The sequence below is a fragment of the Hemicordylus capensis genome, chromosome 2, assembly GCF_027244095.1.
Source record: "Hemicordylus capensis ecotype Gifberg chromosome 2, rHemCap1.1.pri, whole genome shotgun sequence".
Classification (NCBI taxonomy): domain Eukaryota; kingdom Metazoa; phylum Chordata; class Lepidosauria; order Squamata; family Cordylidae; genus Hemicordylus; species Hemicordylus capensis.
Genome location: NC_069658.1, coordinates 119,094,572 through 119,117,255, shown reverse-complemented (window position 1 = coordinate 119,117,255; position 22,684 = coordinate 119,094,572). Strand labels below are relative to the sequence as shown.

General features: G+C 45.3%; 1 long non-coding RNA gene across 1 annotated transcript; it reads right to left on the bottom strand.

Annotated features, from left to right (window-relative positions):
- Positions 1 to 21,093, bottom strand: LOC128348077 (uncharacterized). The gene is made up of 4 exons (XR_008317910.1): positions 20,953 to 21,093; positions 6,591 to 6,733; positions 4,400 to 4,592; positions 1 to 2,399 (listed from the first exon to the last, which is right to left on the bottom strand). It is a non-coding gene; the product is annotated as an uncharacterized LOC128348077 (long non-coding RNA).
- Between the last annotated feature and the right edge of the window lie 1,591 nt (positions 21,094 to 22,684).

Here is a 22,684-nt window from a genome sequence, read left to right as displayed (position 1 = left end):
TTGGCTTATTAGCTTGACAATGCTTCAGTAACGATTTCACTAATGCTTTAACTTCACATGACTGAACAGGGTTTTCCCTCAGATGACTGGACAAATGAGAGCAGCTAACCAACAAGGTTCACCAGAGTGCAATGTTGCTTTCCCCACACCCCATGCACAATGGTGCATCCCATCAGGTGAGGAGGGGAAGGGAGGGGAGGAAAAAAAGAATGTAGAGTTGTACAGCAGCTTCATAATGACTTCATGCAGAGCGAAGTTAAAGGAAAGCTGCTTCTTTTAAGTGTGTGTATGTGTCTACATTAGTCACTATTATCTCCCAGGGGTCTGGGAGATAATACCTTCTGCTTCCAGGTACAATGGCCTGTAACATCATTATGTCCACTGGATTTACTCTAAAACTGCACTACTTTAAATTATCACATATCCTAAAGAACAAAGCCCTAAGAGAATACATGAAAGACCCAGAGAGAAAATACATGGTCCAGCTCCAATACGGAAATAAATCCCAGGATTATCCTATTTATGCCCCAAACCCCGGCTTTCATCATACGCCAGGCTACTGTACACACATGTCTTCTTACCTTCTCAGTGGTCAGTGTTTATTAATTTAAAAAAATAAAAAATAAAAAACCTTTATTTTTCTTGTACCCTCAATGATTATTTTACTTTTACCAGCTTAGCCAGCACTGCCGGCAAAAAGCAGGAGCAATAAATCTTAGTCAAGGCATCTCAGTGTGGGGTGAATAAGCAGCGCTGACGCTGATTCCTTAAAAAAACTCATTTCTTGTAACGTGAGCCCTGCTGAGGATGGTCATGTCAACTTATTAGACTTTTTACTTGGCCGTATCGATTCTGTTCTACACTGATGCGGGCCATAATGCTGGCTAATGTTATTGACGAGCCATCAGTCTTGCAGAGAAGTGTGGGGCTTGCAGCTCTTTCTGAACCACAAAAACCTATCCGTGGACAATGATGGAGGGAAGGAGAAAAATGCAAGCCCAGCACTCAGGCTGGCTTCATTCAGCCTATGATACATTAATGAAAGACGTACACTCGGTGGGAAGAGACAGATGTGGCTCTCTGGCAGACATTTATTTATAAAATAATTATGAATGCACAGCAGAGTCATGGATTTTCATTACTGCGAGCATCCAACACCCTTTCTTTGTTCGTATGTTGCTCTAAATGAAATTCTGGGATGGTCAAAGGATGCTCAAGACAGATTCCCTGTCTCCCCTGCCCCACCTTTTGTGTTAACTCTGAAGGTCAGGCACAGAGTAGAGTTTGTCTAAAGTCTGCAAGGTTTTTATCTGGAAGATGCACTTTAATCAGACCCACAGGACCAGCCTCTTTACAAGTGTCACAGAATACAGTCTCCCAAAGGCTGGAACTTACAAGAACGATGGGCAAGCAGTCCTGACAGCCAGCGAGTGTGTATGACCACATTTTTTTTTTTGCCTTATGACATGCTAAACTAAAGTTCAAGCTATCTTGATCTCCCTTATAGTTCTCTCTCCCTCCCACACACACATATAGTTTGAACACTAGTCCGCCTTTTTCATTCTACAGTTGCAAAAAATAGAGCCTATTCCCATGAGCAGCCTAACCCAGGCAAGGGCAGCCTCACCTGGGTTGGGCTGCTTGTGTGCAGTACCGATCCCAGCACTGCCCTCCCACCAAACTTGACTTCTTACCACAGCCCTTACGCAGGATTAAGGGTACGGGCACACCCTTAACCCCAGGGCCAGGGTTGTGTGTGATCGCCCAGCTGAGGGAGGATCCTTCAGTGCACCGTGTGCTTCTGTCATGGTGCGTTGAGGGATGCCAGAGGACCTCCTCCTTCAGCACCCTGCTTTGCCACTGGCTGCAGCGTTGTTCATGTGCTGCAATGAATGGCAAAGTGAATGGGGGAGAGAGATCGTGTAAGGGGCCTTCCCCCCATGCCCCCCCCTCCCGTGCCCCATGCCCCAAGCCACACCCTTGCGTCTGATGTCAGTTGCAGGGGGCATGGCCACTGCCCGGGAGAAGGTCAATTCGGGTCACACCATTCAGTCAGGAGTGTGGGCAACTATTGTTCTGATGCACACTTAGAAAGAGTTCATGGCAACTGCTGCTTTGTGTCCAGCTCTAGAAGGGCTTTGATTTCTTCCATCAGAGCAGTGGAGACGGGATAGGACTCTCACTTCAGTGGCAGCATTTCAGCCCCTGCTTCAAGTTAATCAATTTCTCTGCTCTAGACCATCGCCAGCATGTTTCAAGGTTGATTCAAGTCACCAGTGTTAAATATCAAAGCAAGGCCTTGCACTTTTATCTTTTCCAATGTCAACCTTGCAGTAAGGCCCTCCTGTTCTGCAGTCTGAGAAAATTGCTGTTCATCAACTTTGCAAGTAAGTGGGACTCTAGAAACAAAATATTGATATATAAAAGTTCTTAATGTGCTGTCAAATGCTGGTGTAATAGCATGATCAAATAATAGAAAACTAGGCAGCATTATGCCAATAAACAAAACCTGTGGAAGAAAGGGAATGAGCCAGGGTTGAGAGGGACCCAGAGTTGCCCCAGAACTCTGGTCACCAGTCACAGAGTAGATTTATGACCACCACCCATGGTTTCCCTGAGGACATCTCTGACATCTCCTACTCTTAACTTTCCTGCATATTAATCAATGAATTCCATAGAACATCAACTTCTATGGGAAGAAATAAAGCGCTGCACATTGGGGCACTGTTTTACGGGGGGGGGGGAAGCTATCTTCTGCCTTTTGTACTGGGTAGTCAAGCCCTCGCTGAACTGGGGCTGCATTGTGCCTCTATGCACTATACAGAACACAAAGATATACTGCATCCCACAGGATTCCTTGTTATATACAGGCCTCTTCCTCATCCCCTTCCCTCAGGCATAGCTACAATTAAACAAAGGAAGAGGAGACAAATGTCCCTGGACCCGGGGGGGGGGGGTGCTCAGGCTGGGTGACAGCTTACTCATTGCTCTCCCACTCCTGACTCTCTGGAGAAGAAGAGAGGGAGCGGAGGGGAGGGGCCCCTCATTTTGGCTAAGGGCCCACTTCATTCCTGCCCTCCTGCCCATACATTAATAGTTTTTGTTCATCTCCGTGCATTAATAGTTCTTTAATTCTACGGAATCTTTGGGCATCCTGCTAGTTTCTTAATACCGCTAGATTCTTCAAACAGATAACAGTGAGCCTGATGCATGACTATTTATTCAAACCTAATGTGCTGCCAAGATATTGCTATAAACACACTTCTAGCAGAGGTTTTTGTGGCACTCCAGAATCCTACTCAATTTGATAGGCATATTCACACAGAGTCATGCTAACGCTGCAAACAAGCCCTCACTTACACCTCTCACATCAGGTCTTGTTACAGAGAGGAATCTTTTGCTGACACAGGTCAGGATCTTTTGCTGATGCTACTCAGAACAGCAATTTTAAGTTGGCTGTTCTGTCGGCCAGGCAAGAGAAGTCAAAGATACGTCAGGATGAGGATGACGTGATAATATAATATTCTCTTTGTTTGATAACAAGGCAGACATTTTTATGGCCTACTTTGGTGTTCAGTATGTTGCTGCAGAAAAAAATGCTTCAGGGCATTTTCTCTAAAAAGTATATCAATGCTATTTTAATTTGCAGTCCGCATTTCTTCTTCTTTTTAAATGAGGCATAGGACAATAAGGAGGAACATATTTCTTTTGAGGGTTAAACTCAACATCAACATGCAATATGGTGAGGATTATATAGGACTCACTCAATACTAGTAGCACACAATTGTGTCAACTTATATTGATCTTTAGGGAAGATGCTTCAATATTCACAGCTTTTAATTTTCTTGCCTTCTTTTCTCATTAAACAAGTCTTAGAATTATATGGCACTTTTGCTAGCTCAGTGAAGCGAGAAAATCAAATCGGGCACACGGAATTGGTCTGAGAAATATTCAGATTGCATTGTCATAATTTGAGAAGATACAGTAGGCGGGTTTGGCACAAGCTTGTGAATTATTGCTGGATAAGAAAAGATGCAAACTGAAGGTACTAGGGAGGGCTGTGTTGACAAAGCGTCTCCTCTGGACACTTGAGGTATCTTTCAAAGGCCTCTGCCTGCTATTTCACACAGCCTTTATCCCCAGTTCACACACACTAGGCTGGACTGCAGCATATTAACCCCTTTTTCTCTCAGGGGCCATGTTCATGGCAGAAGGAGCTGACATGTGACTGAAAGAGAAGACTAACCCAACATGTTTCTCATACCTTTTTGCTGTTTAAAACACTGAGAGCTTTTTTGGGTTGAAAATTAGTATATTGATAACAAGGGCTGGCATTCCCTGCAGTGCTCTAATAATGGAAGAAACCCTGCAGCAGGGATGCAAAATGCTTAGAAACTACCTGGATATCTGCTTTCCTCCGCAGCCCAGCAGCAACGGAAGGTGTGGAGGGATGTCAGTGATTTTCACTGCTTTCTTGTCCCTCCTCAAAGGACTACTCAGTTGCAGAAATGTATCCTTGTTGCAATAAGATGGTAATAATAGTAAAAACAGCTCTCTTCATCCTCTGGGGAATGTTTTGAACCGAACAAAACCTTCAGAATTTCAAATTTGAGAACTCTTAATATAAAATTTGTAGATTTTATGTTTAAATCAAATTCAAAGGGCCAAGTCCATCAGTTAATTGCAGCGCTCACTGATTTTGACAGTTTAGGATCTGGATACTTTTAGCAAGCTCAAGTGAGAACTTCACATTTGAAATTAGCAGGAATATCACACACCACACACATTAGTGTATATTAAAAGCATTGTTCCCTCTAAGAGGGATTCCCAGACGTTGTTGACTACAACTCCCAGAATCCCAAGCTGCAGTGGCTTTTGCTTGGGGATTATGGGAGTTGTAGTTAACAACATCTAGGAATCCCTCTTAGAGGGAACATACCGATAAACTACTACTAGTAGTAGTAGTACTACTACTAGTAATCGTGACAAGCATTGTTACATAGTAAAAGGGGGAGAAGATGATTTCCAGTCCCAAAAGGGCTCGCAATCTAAAAAGAATCACAAGGGAGACACTAGCAATAGCCAGTGGGAGAGACATGACTACATGCTCTTATGCATACAGATAGTTGCCCTCCCCCTGCTAAATATGAGAGCCACCACTTTGAAGGGTGTCTCTTTGCCCAGTTAGTATTCATTCATTCATTTGATTTCTATACTGCCCTTCCAAAAATGTCCCAGGGCGGTTTACACAGAGAAATAATAAAGAAATAAGATGGATCCCTGTCCCCAAAGGGCTCACAATCTAAAAAGAAACACAATTTAGACACCAGCAACAGTCACTGGAGGTACTGTGCTGGGGGTGGATAGGGCCAGTTACTCTCCCCTGCTAAATAAAGAGAATCACCATGTTAAAAGGTGCTTCTTTGCCAATTTAGCAGGGGTTTGGATAATTAGCCATTTTCACCAGGCCCACAGACAGGGGATACAGCTGATATTGGGTGAGGTTCATAGTTTCAGTGGGGCTGTCACTTGGTTAGGGATTGCACACTCTAGGGTGTGGTTAAGGTAAATTCCTTCTCAGGGCTAGAACATTTATGTTGGCAGCTCTGGTAACCACGGTTCTTTTCCCCACCTGCCGTAGCAAGCAGGCCCCAACATTACTAGTACTTTATATGAGGAAACATGCATTAATGATTCTAGAACATTCTTCTTGTACAAATAGAAGCCAAGACATTGAATTTATAGGCAACTGGCGCACAAAATTAGCTTATCCTGCTTCAGTGCAGAAAGTAGCTATATCCTATAGCCTGCTGGGAAAAGCAGATGAGCTTTTATATCTATCACTTAATTTTTTTGCCATCTAGCCTAGTCTGGAATGCAGAGAAAACACATGCAGAGATCACCATCTACTCACATTTTTACATGAACCGTTGGAAAGTACAAACCATATATAGAAGGTTTTTATGTGGCTAATCACATGTTTTGCCATGTGGCAGGATTCCAGTATTATGTTATACACAGCAAATGTTTCAAGTGCCCTGGGACCACTTAACACATTCTTCTGCAGGGCTGTATACACTCATGCACCTTGTTGCATTTGAAAATCATAGAGTTATCTCTTATGTTTTAGTAGTGACTCTCTTTATTGAGCAGGGAGAGAGCAACTGACCTTGTCCATCCCCAGCACAGCATCCTTCCAGTGACTGTTGCTGGTGTCTATCTTACGTTTAATCTTTTGTTTTTGAGCCCTTTGGGGACAGGGAGCCATTTTAGCCATTTTATTTATTCATTCATTTACTTTATTTCTATGTAAACCGCTTTGGGAAACTTTTGTAGAAGTTTTAGTACATATTCGTATGTACATGAGCTGCCAAGCTGCAAGTTGGGAAGCTGCCATTGGTGATAGCAGCAATGATATATGCTGCAAAATTACTCGATTAATGTTAGGTGGCCTTTTAATACAGGCAGAAAACACAGCATATTAATATCTGAAATGGTGTGTTGCCAAAGATGGCTAGAGTGCATTGTCTTTTACAGAAATTTATCATATATTACTTTGTTTCTGTCACAGAAAATTACTAAATACATACCTGAAATATAGTAGTAGTAGTAGTAGTAGTAGTAGTAGCAGCAGCAGCAGCGCGAAGATTTTGCATTTCTGAACTGGCCTCTATACAATATAAGGCATCTTCAGCATTCTAGCAGAGGCGGATTTTTCATCATCCATATTTGTCTACCCCCAAACAAGAAACCCTCTGATTACCAGTATTTATTTAGCAAATACACAAATTGCACAATGCAGTTGTACGATGGCAATTATTTCCACATCATGCAACAACATTTGTGCAAGTTCATGTGCTTGTGCAAGTTTGTGCATTTCCGCAAAAGTACTTTTTCACAACTGCATACATAAACATCGTTCCATATATCAGCCACTCACTAGTAGGGCCTGAGACTGACAAACCTTTTAATATAATTGAAAGGGGTATGAAGCTCTGTTGCCAGATTTGGCTGTTTTAAAGCCAAATTTTGGGTTACGGCTCATTTGACTCACGAGTATACCCCTGAGGTTCTGGCCACCTAAATAAAAAGTGAAACAGGTTGGGGTTTTTTAAGTGCTACAAACAAAGACCTGGAAAACCTATGATTAGGGGCAATACTGGGATGACTGTAGACACCATAGGGAACAAGGAACTTTCACCCTAACTTCTGTTCTCTTCAAAAGAACAACTGTCAATCTCCAAACAAGGAGTTACTTGTATAAACTTTATAGCATGCCTTCTTGGCACACCTGTTCCTGTTAGCTGTGTGGATTTGTATGAAACTAGCATGTGTTGAGTCACCTTAAGTGGCGCAGCGGGGAAATGCTTGACTAACAAGCAGAAAGTTGCTGGTTTGAATCCCCTCTAGTATGTTTATCAGACTATGGGGAAAACCTATATCGGGCAGCAGCAATATAGGAAGATGCTGAAAGGCGTAGGAACATAGGAAACTGCCATATACTGAGTCAGACCATTGGTCTATCTAGCTCAGTATTGTCTTCACAGACTGGCAGCGGCTTCTCCAAGGCTGCAGGCAGGAATCTCTCTCAGCCCTATCTTGGAGAAGCCAGGGAGGGAACTTGAAACTTTCTGCTCTTCCTAGAGTGGCTTCATCCCCTGAGGAGAATATCTTGCAGTGCTCACACATCAAGTCTCCCATTCATATGCAGACCCTGCTTAGCTATGGGGACAAGTCATGCTTGCTACCACAAGTATCTCATACTGTGTGGGAGGAGGCAATGGTAAACTCCTCCTGTATTCTACCAAAAGAAAACCACAAGGCCAGGAGTTGAAATTGACTTAACGGCACACTTTACTTAGAATGGGTTGAAGCATAATATTGTTCTGGTCTGAGGGTATCATGAGTGCTAAAATGGTGCACCTGATTTCTAAAAAATAGAGTTGCCTGGATGTAGCACTGAGAAAAAGGAGTGTGTATATTTGTGTTTAAGATAGCTTTGAACAAGTTCAGAGAGATTTTCTCAAGGAGAAGAGCACATCTGGCTTGAGGTGAAAAGAGATGTTGGTGTCATCTGCACAGAAAGGAAAAAGGGGAGCAAGAAGAAAGATCATTCTCTTCAAATGTTTTCCCTCTTCTTTTTTCTTAATAAAAAGGAAAAGAGCAGCAAAACCCAAAATGTCACACAGGATGTGAAAGCAAATTTTAAAAAGGAGAAGAAATAAACAAAGAACTCCTGTAATGTTTTAGGAGGGCTTATTAGAGTGAAAATGAAGTGTCACGCTGAGATCTGCTTCAGAAATGATATCTTCTATTCAAAAGAGCCATCACCTAGTAAACCCGTTTTAACAACTCCCTTCAGATGAAATATAAAAAATTAAAGACATTTACAGCCCAGCTTAGTAGCAGATGTAGTCCTATTGTTAGGGTTTAGATCAAAAGGTGAGGTAGCTCCCTCCCTCCCCTGCCCCCACAAGAAGGAGTTATGGAGCTTTTGAGTAACTCTCACCAGAAAGAAAAAAAATCTTGGATGTCATACAAAACGTGAGGTTTGCTTTTTCTTTGAATATTCTTTCCCATCCTCAGATTGGCTTGGTTCCCCACCCGATTTACTTCAAAAAGGAGGGGGGAATTCAATTTTGTTCCTGAATGCTTTTCACATTTTGTAATCCTCCTTTGGTCCCATGCAAGGCTATAAAATAAACACCAAAGCTTTGCTAAATGAGGGACAGGGAAAAAATGGTGCTAGTACAACAGTATTGTCAAAGTTTTAAAATGATGAATTGAAACTGGTCTTTAAAATGAGGAGGATAAAAATAAATTAGATGGTTCTGAACATTTATGTTGACTGCAGGCATGTTTTCTATTGCCATATGTGTTAGAAACTTGCTTTTTAAAACTGAATGGTGAAACTCTGTTGTAACACAACTCTGCCTTTTTATAGTCTGTAAAGTGGTTAGTTTAAAGATATAAAATTTACCCCCAAAAGTGGTAATAAAAAGACATTTCTGGGCTCATTTGTTTTCAACACTAAACTTTAATTACCGCACTAATGGTATAATCCTAAACATGGTTATATTGGAAATGAGTTTCAATGAGAACTCCAAGAGAGGATGCTTATGCTAAGCTGCCTGCACTGACACCCTAGTGGTCCCCTTTCCTGTCTTCCTCCCCTCCCTGCTGTAAAAAGGGACTTCAGTTTCGGGATGTGTACAAAGCATTTCAGTGCCTCTAATTTGAGGTGCAGAAACGCTTCGAGATGCCCCATCTATTGTTTTGGCGGGCGGCAACTTGGTCCTTTAAAAGGAGGAAGGCAGGCCTTACCTGCCCCTCTGTCACTCCTCTGCCACCCCACCGCGGTGCTGTCAATACAGCCACACTCTGTTCTGAAAAGCCACGCCACACAGCTTCTTCCTGCTCAGGAATGTGCAGCCACACAGTGGGGCTTTTCAGAACAGACAGCGCGGTTGTTTAATACTGATAGTGCCACGATGGGGCAGCAGTGCTAGGGTTGCCAACTGTCCCGGACTGTGTGGGATGTCTCGCATTCCTGGGGAGAAATTATCATCCCGATCGGGACTCATTTTCTCCCGCTTTTTGCCTCATTTGGAGGAAGGCGGGGCCGAGGAAGGCAGTCTTTCACTGCCTTCTCTCCTGACTGCATCCCTCCCTCCCACTGTCCCTCCGTCAACTCAGTGACAGTCTCACTCACTCACACTGGTGAGTGCTGCTTCGCTTTTTCAGCCTTCTTCAGTTGTGCGCCCGTCCCTCCCACTGAGCCCCTGTCTCAGCAGTGGGCTGCAACCACAGGCAGCCATTCACATTTGTATGGGAGACAGGAGAGCTCTCGCCTCCGCCCTGCGCTGCCGCCACTCAGTGGTGGCTTTCATAGAAAAGAAGAAAACAGACAAGCCTCACCCCTAGTAGGCCATGCCTCTGGCTCCCCTCGGGCCCCCATCCCGATTTCAGCCAAAGCAATGTTGGCAACCCTAATCGGGGCAGTGGAGGAGCAACAGAAGGGCAGGTAAGACTTGCCTTCCTCCTTTTAAAGCACCTGCTCACCACCACACAGACACACCTGGGATGTGCACAAAACACTTTGTGCCCATTGCTACGCTAGTTCCCCCCACCCACCCAGGAATAAAGGTATGAAAAGGAATGCTTATTGACTTTTTGTTCTCCATATCCAAAAGAGCTGATTAGCTGCTTACAGTGCCGTGCACCAAATTTCATGCGCCCTGACAAAATCATGCATATTTCACCAACAAGAGGACTTCTCCAATATCAAAGCATTGATTGATTGGCTGAGAAAATGTGTAAGCCACCCTTCAGTGCAAGGCTTCCAGGGAGGCATACATATATTAAAGTAATTTTTTAAAATCCAAAACCATACTATGGATTCAGTGGAAAAAATAGCAGAGAACTACAGCCACACAATCAGTAAAACCAAACAGAACAGAAGACATTCGCTTAAGAACAGCTGCACTGTGTGCTGGAATGCCTTTGCCTGTCACTAAAAAGACATCAAAGCTGGTGCCAGGCAAGCTTCTCTGGAAAAGGCATCCATATGTGGGCTGCAGCTGAGAAAGCCGTCTCATCGGTCTCTCTCCACCAAACATTAGATGGGAAGCCAACAGTGATGCACACAAGACTTGGACAGGTGTTCCATCAGGTACTGAGATTCTAAGCCATTGAGGGCTTTAATGGGCCTAGCACTAGCATTTTGAATTGCACCTGAACGTGAACCAGCAGCCGAACCGTGCAGACAGGTAAGCAGGAAGTCAATATTTACTTAATTGTAAAGCTATTGTAAAAACCAATAAAACTTTAAAATGCAAAAAAAGAATATAAACCAGCAGCCAATGTCACTGTTTGAGCACTGGTAAAATGTCCTCTGTTACTGGTTCCAGTTAAAATCTAGCAGCAGCTTTTGTACTAACTGAAGTTTCCAAGATGTTTTCAAAGGTAGCCCCATGTATAACATAAGCTGTATAATCTCGATATTACCAGACTATGAATAACTGTGGCCAGGCTATCTCTGTACAGGAGGAGTTGCAGCAGGCACACCAGGCTTAGCTGAGGAAAGTGTTGTATGCCACGGATGCCACTTGGGCTCCACCAGTGACAGTGCTGGATCTATCAACAGCCCCAGACTGTGAAGCTGGTCCTTTAGGGAGAGAGCAACTTGATCCAAAACAGGTTGAACACCCCTCTCTGGTCAGATGATTGACCTGACCTCTATCTTATATGAATTGAGCTTCACTTCATTGATTCTCATCCAGTCCATTACTGATTTCAGCACTGAGGCTGCATTCCCATGTAACGCAAAACTGGAGGTAAACAGGACACAGAATGGAACTCCGTTACACCCGAATGCATGCAATCGCGGTTTCAAGGCAAAAGCAATCTGCAGTTTGCCTCGCCAAACTCCAATTTCCAAACCTTCAGTTTGCAGTAAGTTTCACCGCTCCAACCTGAGGTTTGACAGTGGCAGCGTTACATCCAAATGCAGATGCCGCCATAACCACAGTTTTGTTCACTTTCTGGAACCATAATCATAGAGAGGGTGGCCTAGATCCATCCAGGAATGTGGTAGTTCTATGCATGCCACGGCTCTTGATGGCCAGCTCTCAACGAAAGCAACATGCCTCTGCCATCCTCCTTTCTCTTCCTGACTCTGCCTGGGAACAGTGACATCATGGCCCTTCATTCGGATAATTTAAAGGTTTCTGGGTTTCCTGACTTTCTACCACCCCCACAAATACAGGAGAGAAAGATGGGGACAGTGACAAGTGAGGAGGCAGTCCCAACTGCCACTGCACATTTTGCACCATTTAACCCATACTGGTGGCTCTTTGCAGAAACACTAGTGTGCACAATGCATTGCTACTCACTAACAAAGCACTGCATCCCAACAAGGTCCACTCTGTACCCCTCTGAAGTTCAATGGGGCTTCTGTCCTTTACACAACAATGCCCATTACCAGGCAACTTGTGCTCCCGTCACGCACGCTCCCAATATAGGCAGGATAGGAAAGGTGGAACCTGCACAAAAGATGTGCACCTGCTGCAATTCCCATTGTCGGGGTCCATGTTCCCTCTAAGGTGTGCGCATATATGTACACTCACGTGTTTTTTGATGTCTTCTCAATTAGTTTTAGATCCCACTCAGTTTGAATTAGCCAGGCCCCACTATAAATGCACATGTGCGCACACTGCCTGGATACTGCCATACAAAACAAAATTCATTCTGTGCACCGATGAAAACAAAATTAGAGGGAGCACTGGGTGGCATCCAGGGCAGATGAAAGATGGTGGCCATGGCGCTCCAATGCACCCACAGCAAGGGCACTCTTTTCTGGATGCTGCATGGAAGATTTTGTTGGTGCTAAAAGCAGGAAGCACAGCTTGGCATTGCTGTGCTCTCCCTGCAGCATTAGTTATGTGCTGTCAAGTGGCCTCCTGGTTTGTGCAAGACAGCTGATTCCTGTGACCTGCTGCCGTGAGGGGTGCACACTGAACCTTCTAGACCCTCTCATGGGTAGATTCTACATCTGGGAGTAACTGGGTAGGAAGACCATGATGGGGGAGGGGACTCCATCACCCTGCTGCCACACTTCCCATTTTCCTAGCTATGCAGGTGCCTCACAATGTGGAGAAGGTTACTTATTAACTTTAGCACCAACAGGGATGTTCAGAAGAGGGGCTTGGTATGCAAGAGGAATCTTGTCCTGCTTCAAGAATAGGGCACAGATGTAGAGCCAGGGAGCCTTCAAAGCTACCCTTTGGCATGCTCCCACCCTCCGTCTTGTTCCTCTCTATGAGGACTCGATGAATCTGTCATCAGTGCCCATTCTAGTTGTCGTTAGCGGTATATATCAGCCGGAATGAGCCGAGAGCGATCAACATGCCCCTTGAGGATCGTGGCCAATGGTGGCCACCTGGACGACATGCTGATGCCCTGCCTTCAGTCTGGCAATGTGGAAGCCGGAAGGCATGCAACTACCTGGGATATGGAGGGAGGGACGCACAACTCTGAAACCGGAGGCTGCTGAACCGCGGTTGGACGAATGTCTGCGATGCAATTCACGCTTTGAAAGATTACCCACAGATTCATCGACCTCCAGTTTTGCATTATGTGCTAATGCAGACTGATAATTGACTCACTTTGCACCAGGAAGGATACTAGGGAGCGTCCTGTCTGAAGTAAGCTTTGCCTCAATATCAAGGCCTTGGTATGCTGCTCGTTATTCCTTCTCATTGTTTGTTTGGTTGACTTGACAGTTGACTTGTCACTGATCCTGGCTTACTGCTTGATCCTGGATCCTATTTCCTGGCTTTGACTCCTATTCCTACTTCATTCTTGATTGTTCACCTAATTCAGTTTTGACTGAGCCCTGCACCCTCCAGAGATAGATGTCTACCACCCAGTCCTGACAGCCCCCAGTCCCTAACTGAAACAGCCTATCCAGATACTACCCATTACTATAGTTAATAATAGTTATCAAAAGCTTCAGAGAGGTCTAGAAGAATGCCAGGGTTGTACTCTCCTGACCTTGGGACGGACAAAAGGAAGTACTTTTTTTCACACAGCACATAGCTAGCTAACTTATGGAATTCTCTGCCACGGGATGTGGTGCTGGATGGCTTTAAAGGGGGCTTAGACAAAGTCATGGAGGACAGGCTTATCAATGGCTTCTAGTCAGGTGGCTATAGGACAATTCCAGACTCAGAGGCAAGATGCTGCTAAATACCAGTTGCAGGGGAGCAACAGCAGGAGAGGGGGCAAGACCTCAACCCCTGCCTGTGAGCTTTTCGGAGACATCTGGTGGGCCACTGTGTGAAACAGGATGCCGGAGTAGAATGGCTGTTCTTATGACCTTCTTCCACCAGGGCATGTCCTTCTCCTACCAGGAAAATGAAGACTGTTTCCATATTAAAATTAGATCTGAACCAGACTGAAATGAATCCATATAATCAGTTTAATGAAAAATTGACTAAAGTTGAGCAGCAACCACCCGCTTGAGCACCTTGTCCATGAAAGCTATCATTGCAACCAAATGACAGACTTAAACTAACTCATTTAAGACAGTTGAGACCACCACCCCTTGCAAAGAAGGATGCATTGCTTCCTGAATCCAGCTTATCACTCCCCTGCTCTTAGATGTTATAAGCCATTAGGGGCTAAGTTTGAAAAAACAAGGGGTCATTTGCATTCCACCTTATTCACATCCTCAGGTCACAACAACTGAAATTAATTCATCAGAATAGGACCAGACAGAGTAATGAACACATCTGTTAACAGGACTGCAGAACTGTTCACATCCAGGTCAAGGTTGATGTAAGCAACTTTGTTCTCAAAATGCTTGGCAAAAATTCCGCATAGGCTCCTAAGAGTTCTGATACATCCCCATGGGTTCTGAACTTCAAGCTGGAGAAGGCCCCAAACCACTTGGAAGAACTCCACTATATAGCACTTTGAAGATTCAGTGGTGGTGGCAAACAATTTTTGTCCAGATGCCGAGCCCCCACCATTCACCAAGCCAGCCCGGTGGGTGGTAGTGTCCAAGGCGAGGTGCGCAGGTCCACACTGGAGGAAGGTGGTGCGGTGGCAGCAGCCAGCAGGGCGAAGCAGACAGGCATGCCAGCTGGCAACCATAGATGAAGCCATGGAGTGGTGGGGTAGAGGCTGATGGTGGCCAATGGTTTCAATCAGCTGGCAATGGTCCTAGGATTGGTGGGGGTGGGGGAGTTGGGAGGGGAGTAAGGCCGGGAACTGCGGCTGGAAAAAAGCTGAGTAATAAACATAGCGAGGGACAGGAGGGTATGGCATCAGGATGTCTGGCCTGTGAGGTTTTACTAGTTGCTTTCCCGCCAGCTCCCAGGAGCACCCCATCCCCCATCTTATGTTTGAGTCTCCATCCCCACCTATGTTTGGAAATCTCACTCTTGACATGCTCAGAAGCTTCACAGCATTTTGAGCTCTCTGTTTGTGGCACATGGGGATAGGTCACTTAGTTGACAGTGGGCCAGTCACCTCTAGATTTGGCTACTAACAAGCAAATTGGAAAGGGAACAAATGCACACCCTCCCTAACTGGGATACCCTAAATAGACCACAGAAGTTAGCTAAAGCAGGTTAACTTCCAGCCAAGGCCACTCTGTGCTCAGAGTGAACTGCCTTAGCCCCTCCCCTCCTTTCACAAAGGGTAGCAGCAAGTTAATACACCAATTAAATCAGTAGGAAGAACACAGACAAGGCTCCCCCCTCACAGAAGAAGTTGAGTCAGCGATAAGGACCTCAAGATGCACCCATTAAAAGTACTGATTGGATTATTGGACCCTTCTCACGTCTGTGCACTCTATTTTCATGACAATCAGCCTTGGCATGCCTCGGCAATTCCCACATTGTTGCACCCAGGAAGAGCGATCAGCAGCAATCTAATCCTAGCCAGTTCCACACAACACACCTATTCAGCATAGAAGGGCAACAGGAATGTGGCCCCAGGATATGTTTTGGGGTATATAAAGTCCCAATTTCATGATCCAGTGTGCTCCTTGCGTACCTTTTACTTTGGAGTCACCAGCTGCTTGGGCAATTTACTGTTCATACCACGCAAGACTGTGTTCAGTACTTCATGCGACTCTCCAGATCAGCTTTCTTGCCTAGCCTGATCTGACCAGTCTTCCTCGCAAACATAAGAAGCTGGCTCCACGGAGGAAGCACCCTCATGGATTCACCTCTATCAACTAATCCCTCCACCTTCTCGCCCGTCTCTGACCACGCTGTCCCTGAGGAACAAGGTCCTTCAGTTGTTCCAAAAGCCTTGACGTCTCTTTGTCCAGATCAGGTAATATGAATGTTTGCTCCTCACTGGGCCCATCTCTATCCCTATTCCTTTTTCCTATATCCAGCTGCCTCCCTCTAAAAAGCCTCTTTTTCCTGCCCACCTGGGACAAGAATTCTTGCCTACCTGGGAATTTAGACAATCAGGACTTTAAGCTAAAACACCTCTTTGCAGTTGAACGTATCTTTAGTAGTAATATTGCTTTAACCACACATTTCCTTCTGCTGTACCCTTCCTTCCAATAAAATTTTTCTTTTGATTTTGAAACTTAAATCTTGCCTCAGTCCAGTCATTTCCTGGGTCCACAACTTTGCACAAGTTTAATCTGATGTGGAACGATTCCTTTCTGAGCTACTTTCCCCATGCAAGCCTGAATGCAAATTTAGGGGTGTTCACCAATCACCTCAGGGCAGTTCCATTAACAGAGGTGTTATTTAAGGAGGGCTTGGCCAAGGATAAGGGCAGGCAGTACCAGAGAGAGGCTGGGTCCCTCGGAGAGGGGCCAGCCTCAGAGAGGAGCTACCACAGGGAGGAGGGAAAGGAGGAAATGAACTGCCTCCCCTGCCAGTGAGGTCATTCCAGGAAGCTCTCCGTGCAACCACACAGACTAGATCGGTCTGCATCACCACAATTTTTCTCCACTATCATCATTGTTGCATATTACCTTGGATAATGAGCTTATGTTTGACCAAATTCACTATGAATCTTCCAGTTTCTAGATATCTCTCTAGATGCTTCACTGCTCTGAGCTATCTATCTATCTATCTATCTATCTATCTATCTATCTATCTATCTATCTATCTATCTATCTATCTTTCAAATTTGTAGACTGCCCCAAACTTCAGTCTCTGGGCAATTCACAACAATATAAAACAAATTAAAAATGAAACCCTTAAAAACAATTTAAAACTACAATTCAATTTAAAAGCTTGGGTGAAAAAATAGTCTTTTACAACTTTTTAAAAGTTGCCAGAGATGGGGAGGCCAGAGAAGGCCCATCTCTGTGTAGACACCAGACAAGCTGGTGGCAACTGCAGAAGAACCTGTCCAAATTATCTCAGTGGGCAGTGGGGCTCATAGCAAAGAAGATGTTCTATTAAATACCTAGGGCCTAAATTATGGGCTTTATAGGTTATATCCAGCACCTTGAATTTGCCTGGAAACTTATTGAGAGCCAGTGTTGCTCTTTTAGTATAGGAATGGTATGGTTTCTCCAAGATGACCCGGAGACCAACCTGGCTGCCGCATTCTGTACCAACTGCTGCTTCCGAACTTGGTACATAGGTAGCCCCACATAGAGCTCATTGCAGCAGACAAATCTGGAGGTTACCAGCATATGTACAACTGTTCTGAGATTGTTTTTCCTTGAGAAATGGACACAGCTGGCGCATCAACCGAAGCTGATAGAAAGCACCTCTGGCCACCTCTTGGACACTTCTAGCAAAGGGGATCAAGCAGGCTGTGTTCAGTGGGAGACTGTGCTTAGGAGTGTTCATGCCAATCTCCCAAGTTATCTCTATATCGCATGGCGCAATAAGGGCTTTGAAAGGAGTGCCAGTCATGCCTATTACAAAGTCCTTAAGGGTGATCAGATATCTATTTGGATACATTGGCCTCTGAGGACACAAGATACTAATAGGTCCAAGCCTCCTGCAGAGCAGAATGGTTAATGCAAGTCTAAACTTGGTGATGATCTGAACATGGCAAGGTTAGCAAGATCGCCATCCTTTTGCACCAGATTCCAAGTGTGACCTCCCAGATATGTTGGGCTAATGCTATGTTTGAAGAACCCATGGTTGTCATGGCAGCCATTAAGTCCTGTGCCGTAGCTGATTAGGCAACCTTGGAATAGATGCTGAAGTCCCATAGAACTGCAAGCCAGGGAGTCTGAGCATGATGTTTAAGATCACCCCTGTCAGCTCAAGCAGGAAGACTGCTAGGGAGTGAAGTGGTTAATACTTAAGTAATAGTTGTTGTTTGGTTAAACTGTAAACAGCCCTGAGATTTGATATAGGGTGGAATATAAATAAACAAATACAATACAATACAATACAATACAGACTCCTCAGTGACCCAGTTGCCCAGCACTAGGTACAACCAGTCAAAGCCCAGGCTTGCTTGGACAGGAACTCTGGAGGAGAAGATATTCCTAGACCACAGCAACCCCCTTCTCTGGAATTTAGGTGTATATTGGTGCTTTTTACAGGAGACAATTTTGATTACTTATAAGTTAACTGGAAGGTATGTTTTAAAATATTCATTATTTTAAACACAAAATGTATTCATGTATTATTTCTGCATTTAGCAGAAAAGTACTACTTCTTAAGTCTTGTGCAACACCTTCAGCACACTTAGATACAGTCTAAAGTAAAATATTTTACTTTGTCCTTAAAAGCACATTCAAAGGCTGAGATGAAGCAGACTTTACGTGTGAACACTGTGCTTTGTTAACCTACAACTGTGCATGTTGCAGCTACTTTGTGGAGTAGCTACCACAAGGAGGCGATTTCGAAGCTTCACTGTAGCAGTTGATGAACAAATCAGAGAGTTCTTTCAACCTTTTCTCTTATGTTGACTTCTCAGATTGGTTGCTTCCTTCTAAATCTTGACGTTTGCAGCTGATGTGCAGAATTCAGCCTGTCCAAGAGTGTCTTCCCCACAAACATTAATTAAGAATAATTAAAAACATGGAAGAAAATGACTAACAGGTTGTAAATACAACAACATGGGCTCACTAAAAATGAGTCATGCCAGACTAATCCAATATCCTTTTTGAGAAGATGAACTGGTTTTGCAGACAAGGGAAATGCAGTCAGTCAATCTAGTCTATTTGGTTTTCAGCAAAGCATTTGATACAGTACCACATGGGAAATTACTACTTAAATTGGAAAAGATGGGAATGCGGATATGGTAAGATGGTTAAGGAAGTGGTTAAAGGTATAAAATGGTCATGCTAAAAAGGAAGCTTCTTTAAGTTGGAAAAGTAAGCAGTAGAGCTTCTTAAATACAATTTTTTCTACCTAGGACTGAGCTGAAACTACCTATATAGTTTCACTTTCACTTTCACTTTTGAGGGGGGGATTCTATTTCTCGGTATGTTTTTGACAGCCCACCAATTTTTTTCTCAGTTTGGTGCCTTTTTCCATTGCTTATCTTTTCTCTCCTTTAGTAGTTAATTTTCTATAAGGGTTGCAAGGAGGAGAAACAGGGATAGCTAGTGGTTAAAGGAGAGATAAGAGAAACAGATATACGTAAGGCATCTTTAAGCTCTTGCATCCCCATTGGTTTGCCATTTATCTCCTCCAGCTTTCTCCATCTATCACTAGGGAGATTCCGAATTCTTAGTAGTCAGAGGATGACTTTTATGTGGCTACTTCTAACATTATTAAGAAGCCTGTGCCTCGGCCATGCAAAATCCAAATAACTGGCATTGTAGCGCTAGTGCCATGTGGAGGCAGGCAGACTCTCACAGCATGGACATCTCTGCACAGTACTGCCACATCCAGTGGGGAGGGGGCTCCTATATTATTATTATTATTAATAATAATTCAATTTCTATACCGCCCTTCCAAAAATGGCTCAGGGTGGTTTACACAGAGAAATAATAAATAAATAAAATACCCAAAGACTTCTTGGAGAAAGTGCTCAGAGGAACTACCCCTCCCATTTCTCCCTGTGCATGCCACCCACCCCATGTGCCATCCCAGCTGCAACTGAAACAAAACTGGGTTTGACTTCTCACAACAGAGTCCCCCCCACACACAGGAGGCAAGCAGTCACCTCTATGCAGCACTGGCACAACAGTGCAGTTTATTCAGATTTGAAACAGCTGAAGCAGTTATTAATAAAATGTGTGGCCATGCTAGGCCAGGATCCACAGGACTGTGCAAAATATTCTGCTTTTCAGGGGGCCCTTCCTGCTGTAGCATCTTGCATCCATGAAAATCTACTTGTGAAAGTTTGGGGACCCTCTCAAATGTAATTTGATTTGGTATAATGCAAAGGTGTTGTAGCGCCTGCTAGAGGAGGAGGGGGGAGTTCACTGGGGTGAATCCTTGACTATAAGAGATTCACAGCAGGCTGCCACCACCACTTTATTTTAATGTGGGACAAACCACTCTCTCCATATAAGATTCCTGGTGGGATAAAGAGGCAAAACCCTCCCAGGAAAGGGCTGTGCATTCCTAGGCCTCCATTAGCATCTCTGTGAGACTAAGGCAGACCCAAAAGGAAGAGTAGCACACTTCAGCAACAAGGATTTATTATTATATTTTTTAAAACAAGGAGTACAGTAAGAACAATTGTCTTTTCATAAAGTAGATTGTAAGAGATTGTTTTCATTAACCTGGCAACTCAGATTCAAGCAATAGCATAAAGGAAAAGATCTTCCCTCACTCTGAATTGAACTGGTCCCTAATTTATTATTCACAGGCACGGGTCTTCCTGCTGTCTCCAGCCTGTGGCCTCCCATTTCCTCAGGGCACTCTTGGGACAAAACCCCCCCAAACACCTAAGAAAAAGCTTTCTCTTCTTCAGCAGGTGTCTATGTGTGTAGTTCCCGCCCAGTCCTCGGGATTGGTTCTTTTGTTTTGATTGTCCCAGGCTTTTTCCCAATAGGAAAGGCCCACCCTCGCAGCAGTTGCTCTCAGTGAGGCCTAGTCCTCCCTCAAATCCTTCCCATCACTACAAAGGGGCTGCAGCTGGAAGGGGAAAGTGACGCTTCATGTGCATGGCATGCAGAAGCACATGAGACTCTAGTTCCTGGGTACTTCTTGCACAGCTGCTTGTGAGTAGTGCTTCATGTCCAGGACTTTGGGGAAATGAAGAAGACATAGCAAAACACTTTAAATCTTTCCATATTGTTCAACTGGGGGCGGGGGGGGAACCATGAACATGAACCATGAACATTTCAACACAAAATTTGAAACTTATGAAAATTTGATAAATGGGAGCTCTTTCCATTCTACTTCATGGATGTATGTACATTTTGATAGCCCTTTCTCCTGGGCTATAAACCTATAAAATATATAGCCCTTTGTCTTGAGATCCAAAGGCAGTGAACAACAAATTAAAAAAACACAGTAATAAAATTTCAGTAAAACTTACGCAAAATAAAATAGACTAGCCGACCCCACACAGAGCATCTGTGCGCTCTTTGGAGCCGGTGGTTACCTCTTCCCCCCGACCTTCTGCCCCAGTCTCCACTTCCAAGCCCAGCCGCCTCTCCTCTCCACCGCCACTTCTGCCCCCCCCCAACTTTCTCTCCCGGCCAGCCGCTGTCTCTGGCCTCTGTGGCCAGGCCTGCCGCTGCCGCGGCGACCCATCTTCCTGGGTGCGCCTTAGCCAATCAGGCCCATCTGCCACCCAGCCAATCAGCTGGGTGCTGGGACACACATTCTAGGGATGTGCACGGTCCGGAGCAGTCCGGACCGGCACCGAAGGGGGGGCCTTACTTTTAGGGCAGGGAGGGCTTACTTACCCCTCCCGCCTCTTTGCCCCGTCCAGCGCCCGTATTTAATAGACTAACGGGGCGCTGGAAACCAGCCGCCCCCGCCCCCGCCCCCCCGCCGCGAGCAGATTTCTCCAAGAGGTACCCATACCCCTGCCGCCGCCGTAGCCCGCCCGCCAGCCAGCCCTTCCTCCCTCCCTCCCAGCTGCCCACCCGCCCAGTCCTCACCAGAATGCTTTGTTAAAAAACGAGAGGAGCTCTCAGACAGAGCTCCTCTCGTTATGAAGGCCTGCTGCAGAATGAAGGCGCTTTGCGCGCGCCGCAAAGGACGCCGATCGCCGGAGGCCCGGTCTACCCGGCCGGGAAAAGGCCGGGTAGACTGGGCCTCCGGCGATCGGTGTCCTTTGCGGTGCGTGCATGCGCGCGCGCGCAAAGCACCTTCATTCTGCAGCAGGCCTTCATAACGAGAGGAGCTCTGTCCGAGAGCTCCTCTCGTTTTTTAACAAAGCATTCCGGTGAGGACTCGGGCGGGCGGGCGGGCAGCTGGGAGGGAGGGAGGAAGGGCTGGCTGGCTGGCGGGCGGGCTACGGCAGCGGCAGGGGTATGGGTACTTCTTGGAGAAATCTGCTTGCGGCGGGGTGGGGCGGGGGCGGCTGGTTTCCAGCGCCCCGTTAGTCCATTAAATACGGGCGCTGGAGGGGGTAAAGAGGCGGGAGGGGTAAGCAAGCCCTCCCGCCCTTAAAGCAATACCCCCCACCCAGACCCAAACCAGCAAGCGCCGAACCGGTCCGGCAGTTCGGCCATTCTTTAGAATGGCCGCCGGACCGGTTCGGACTCACTCCTAACACATTCCATGGCACACGCAGGAGAACTAATATAATCCTCTATAATAAAAGGCTTGGTGTCCGTCCGTGGACAACCAAGCGTGTGTCCGTGCCTCCCCAAGAAGACAAGGATTGAAGAATAGAACAATATCGGACCTCTGAAAAGTATAAGCATGCATATGTATTCAGTACTTGGTTTGGGCCCCTTTTGCAGCAATTACTGCCTCAATGCGGCGTGGCATGGATGCCATCAGCCTGTGGCACTGATGAGGTATTATGGAAGACCAGGATGCTTCATTAGCGGCCTTCAGCTCTTCTGCATTGTTTGGTCTCATGTCTCTCATCCTTCTCTCGGCAATGCCCCATAGATTCTCTATGGGGTCAGGTCAGGCGAGTTTGCTGGCCAATCAAGCAAAGTACACTGTATACTTTTCAGAGGTCCGATGTTGTTCTATTCTTCAATCCTTGTCTTCTTGGTTCCATGTAATATTCTAATTTTCTGAGACTGTGGATTTGGGGTTTTCATGAGCTGTACGCCATGATCATCACAATTATAACAAATTAA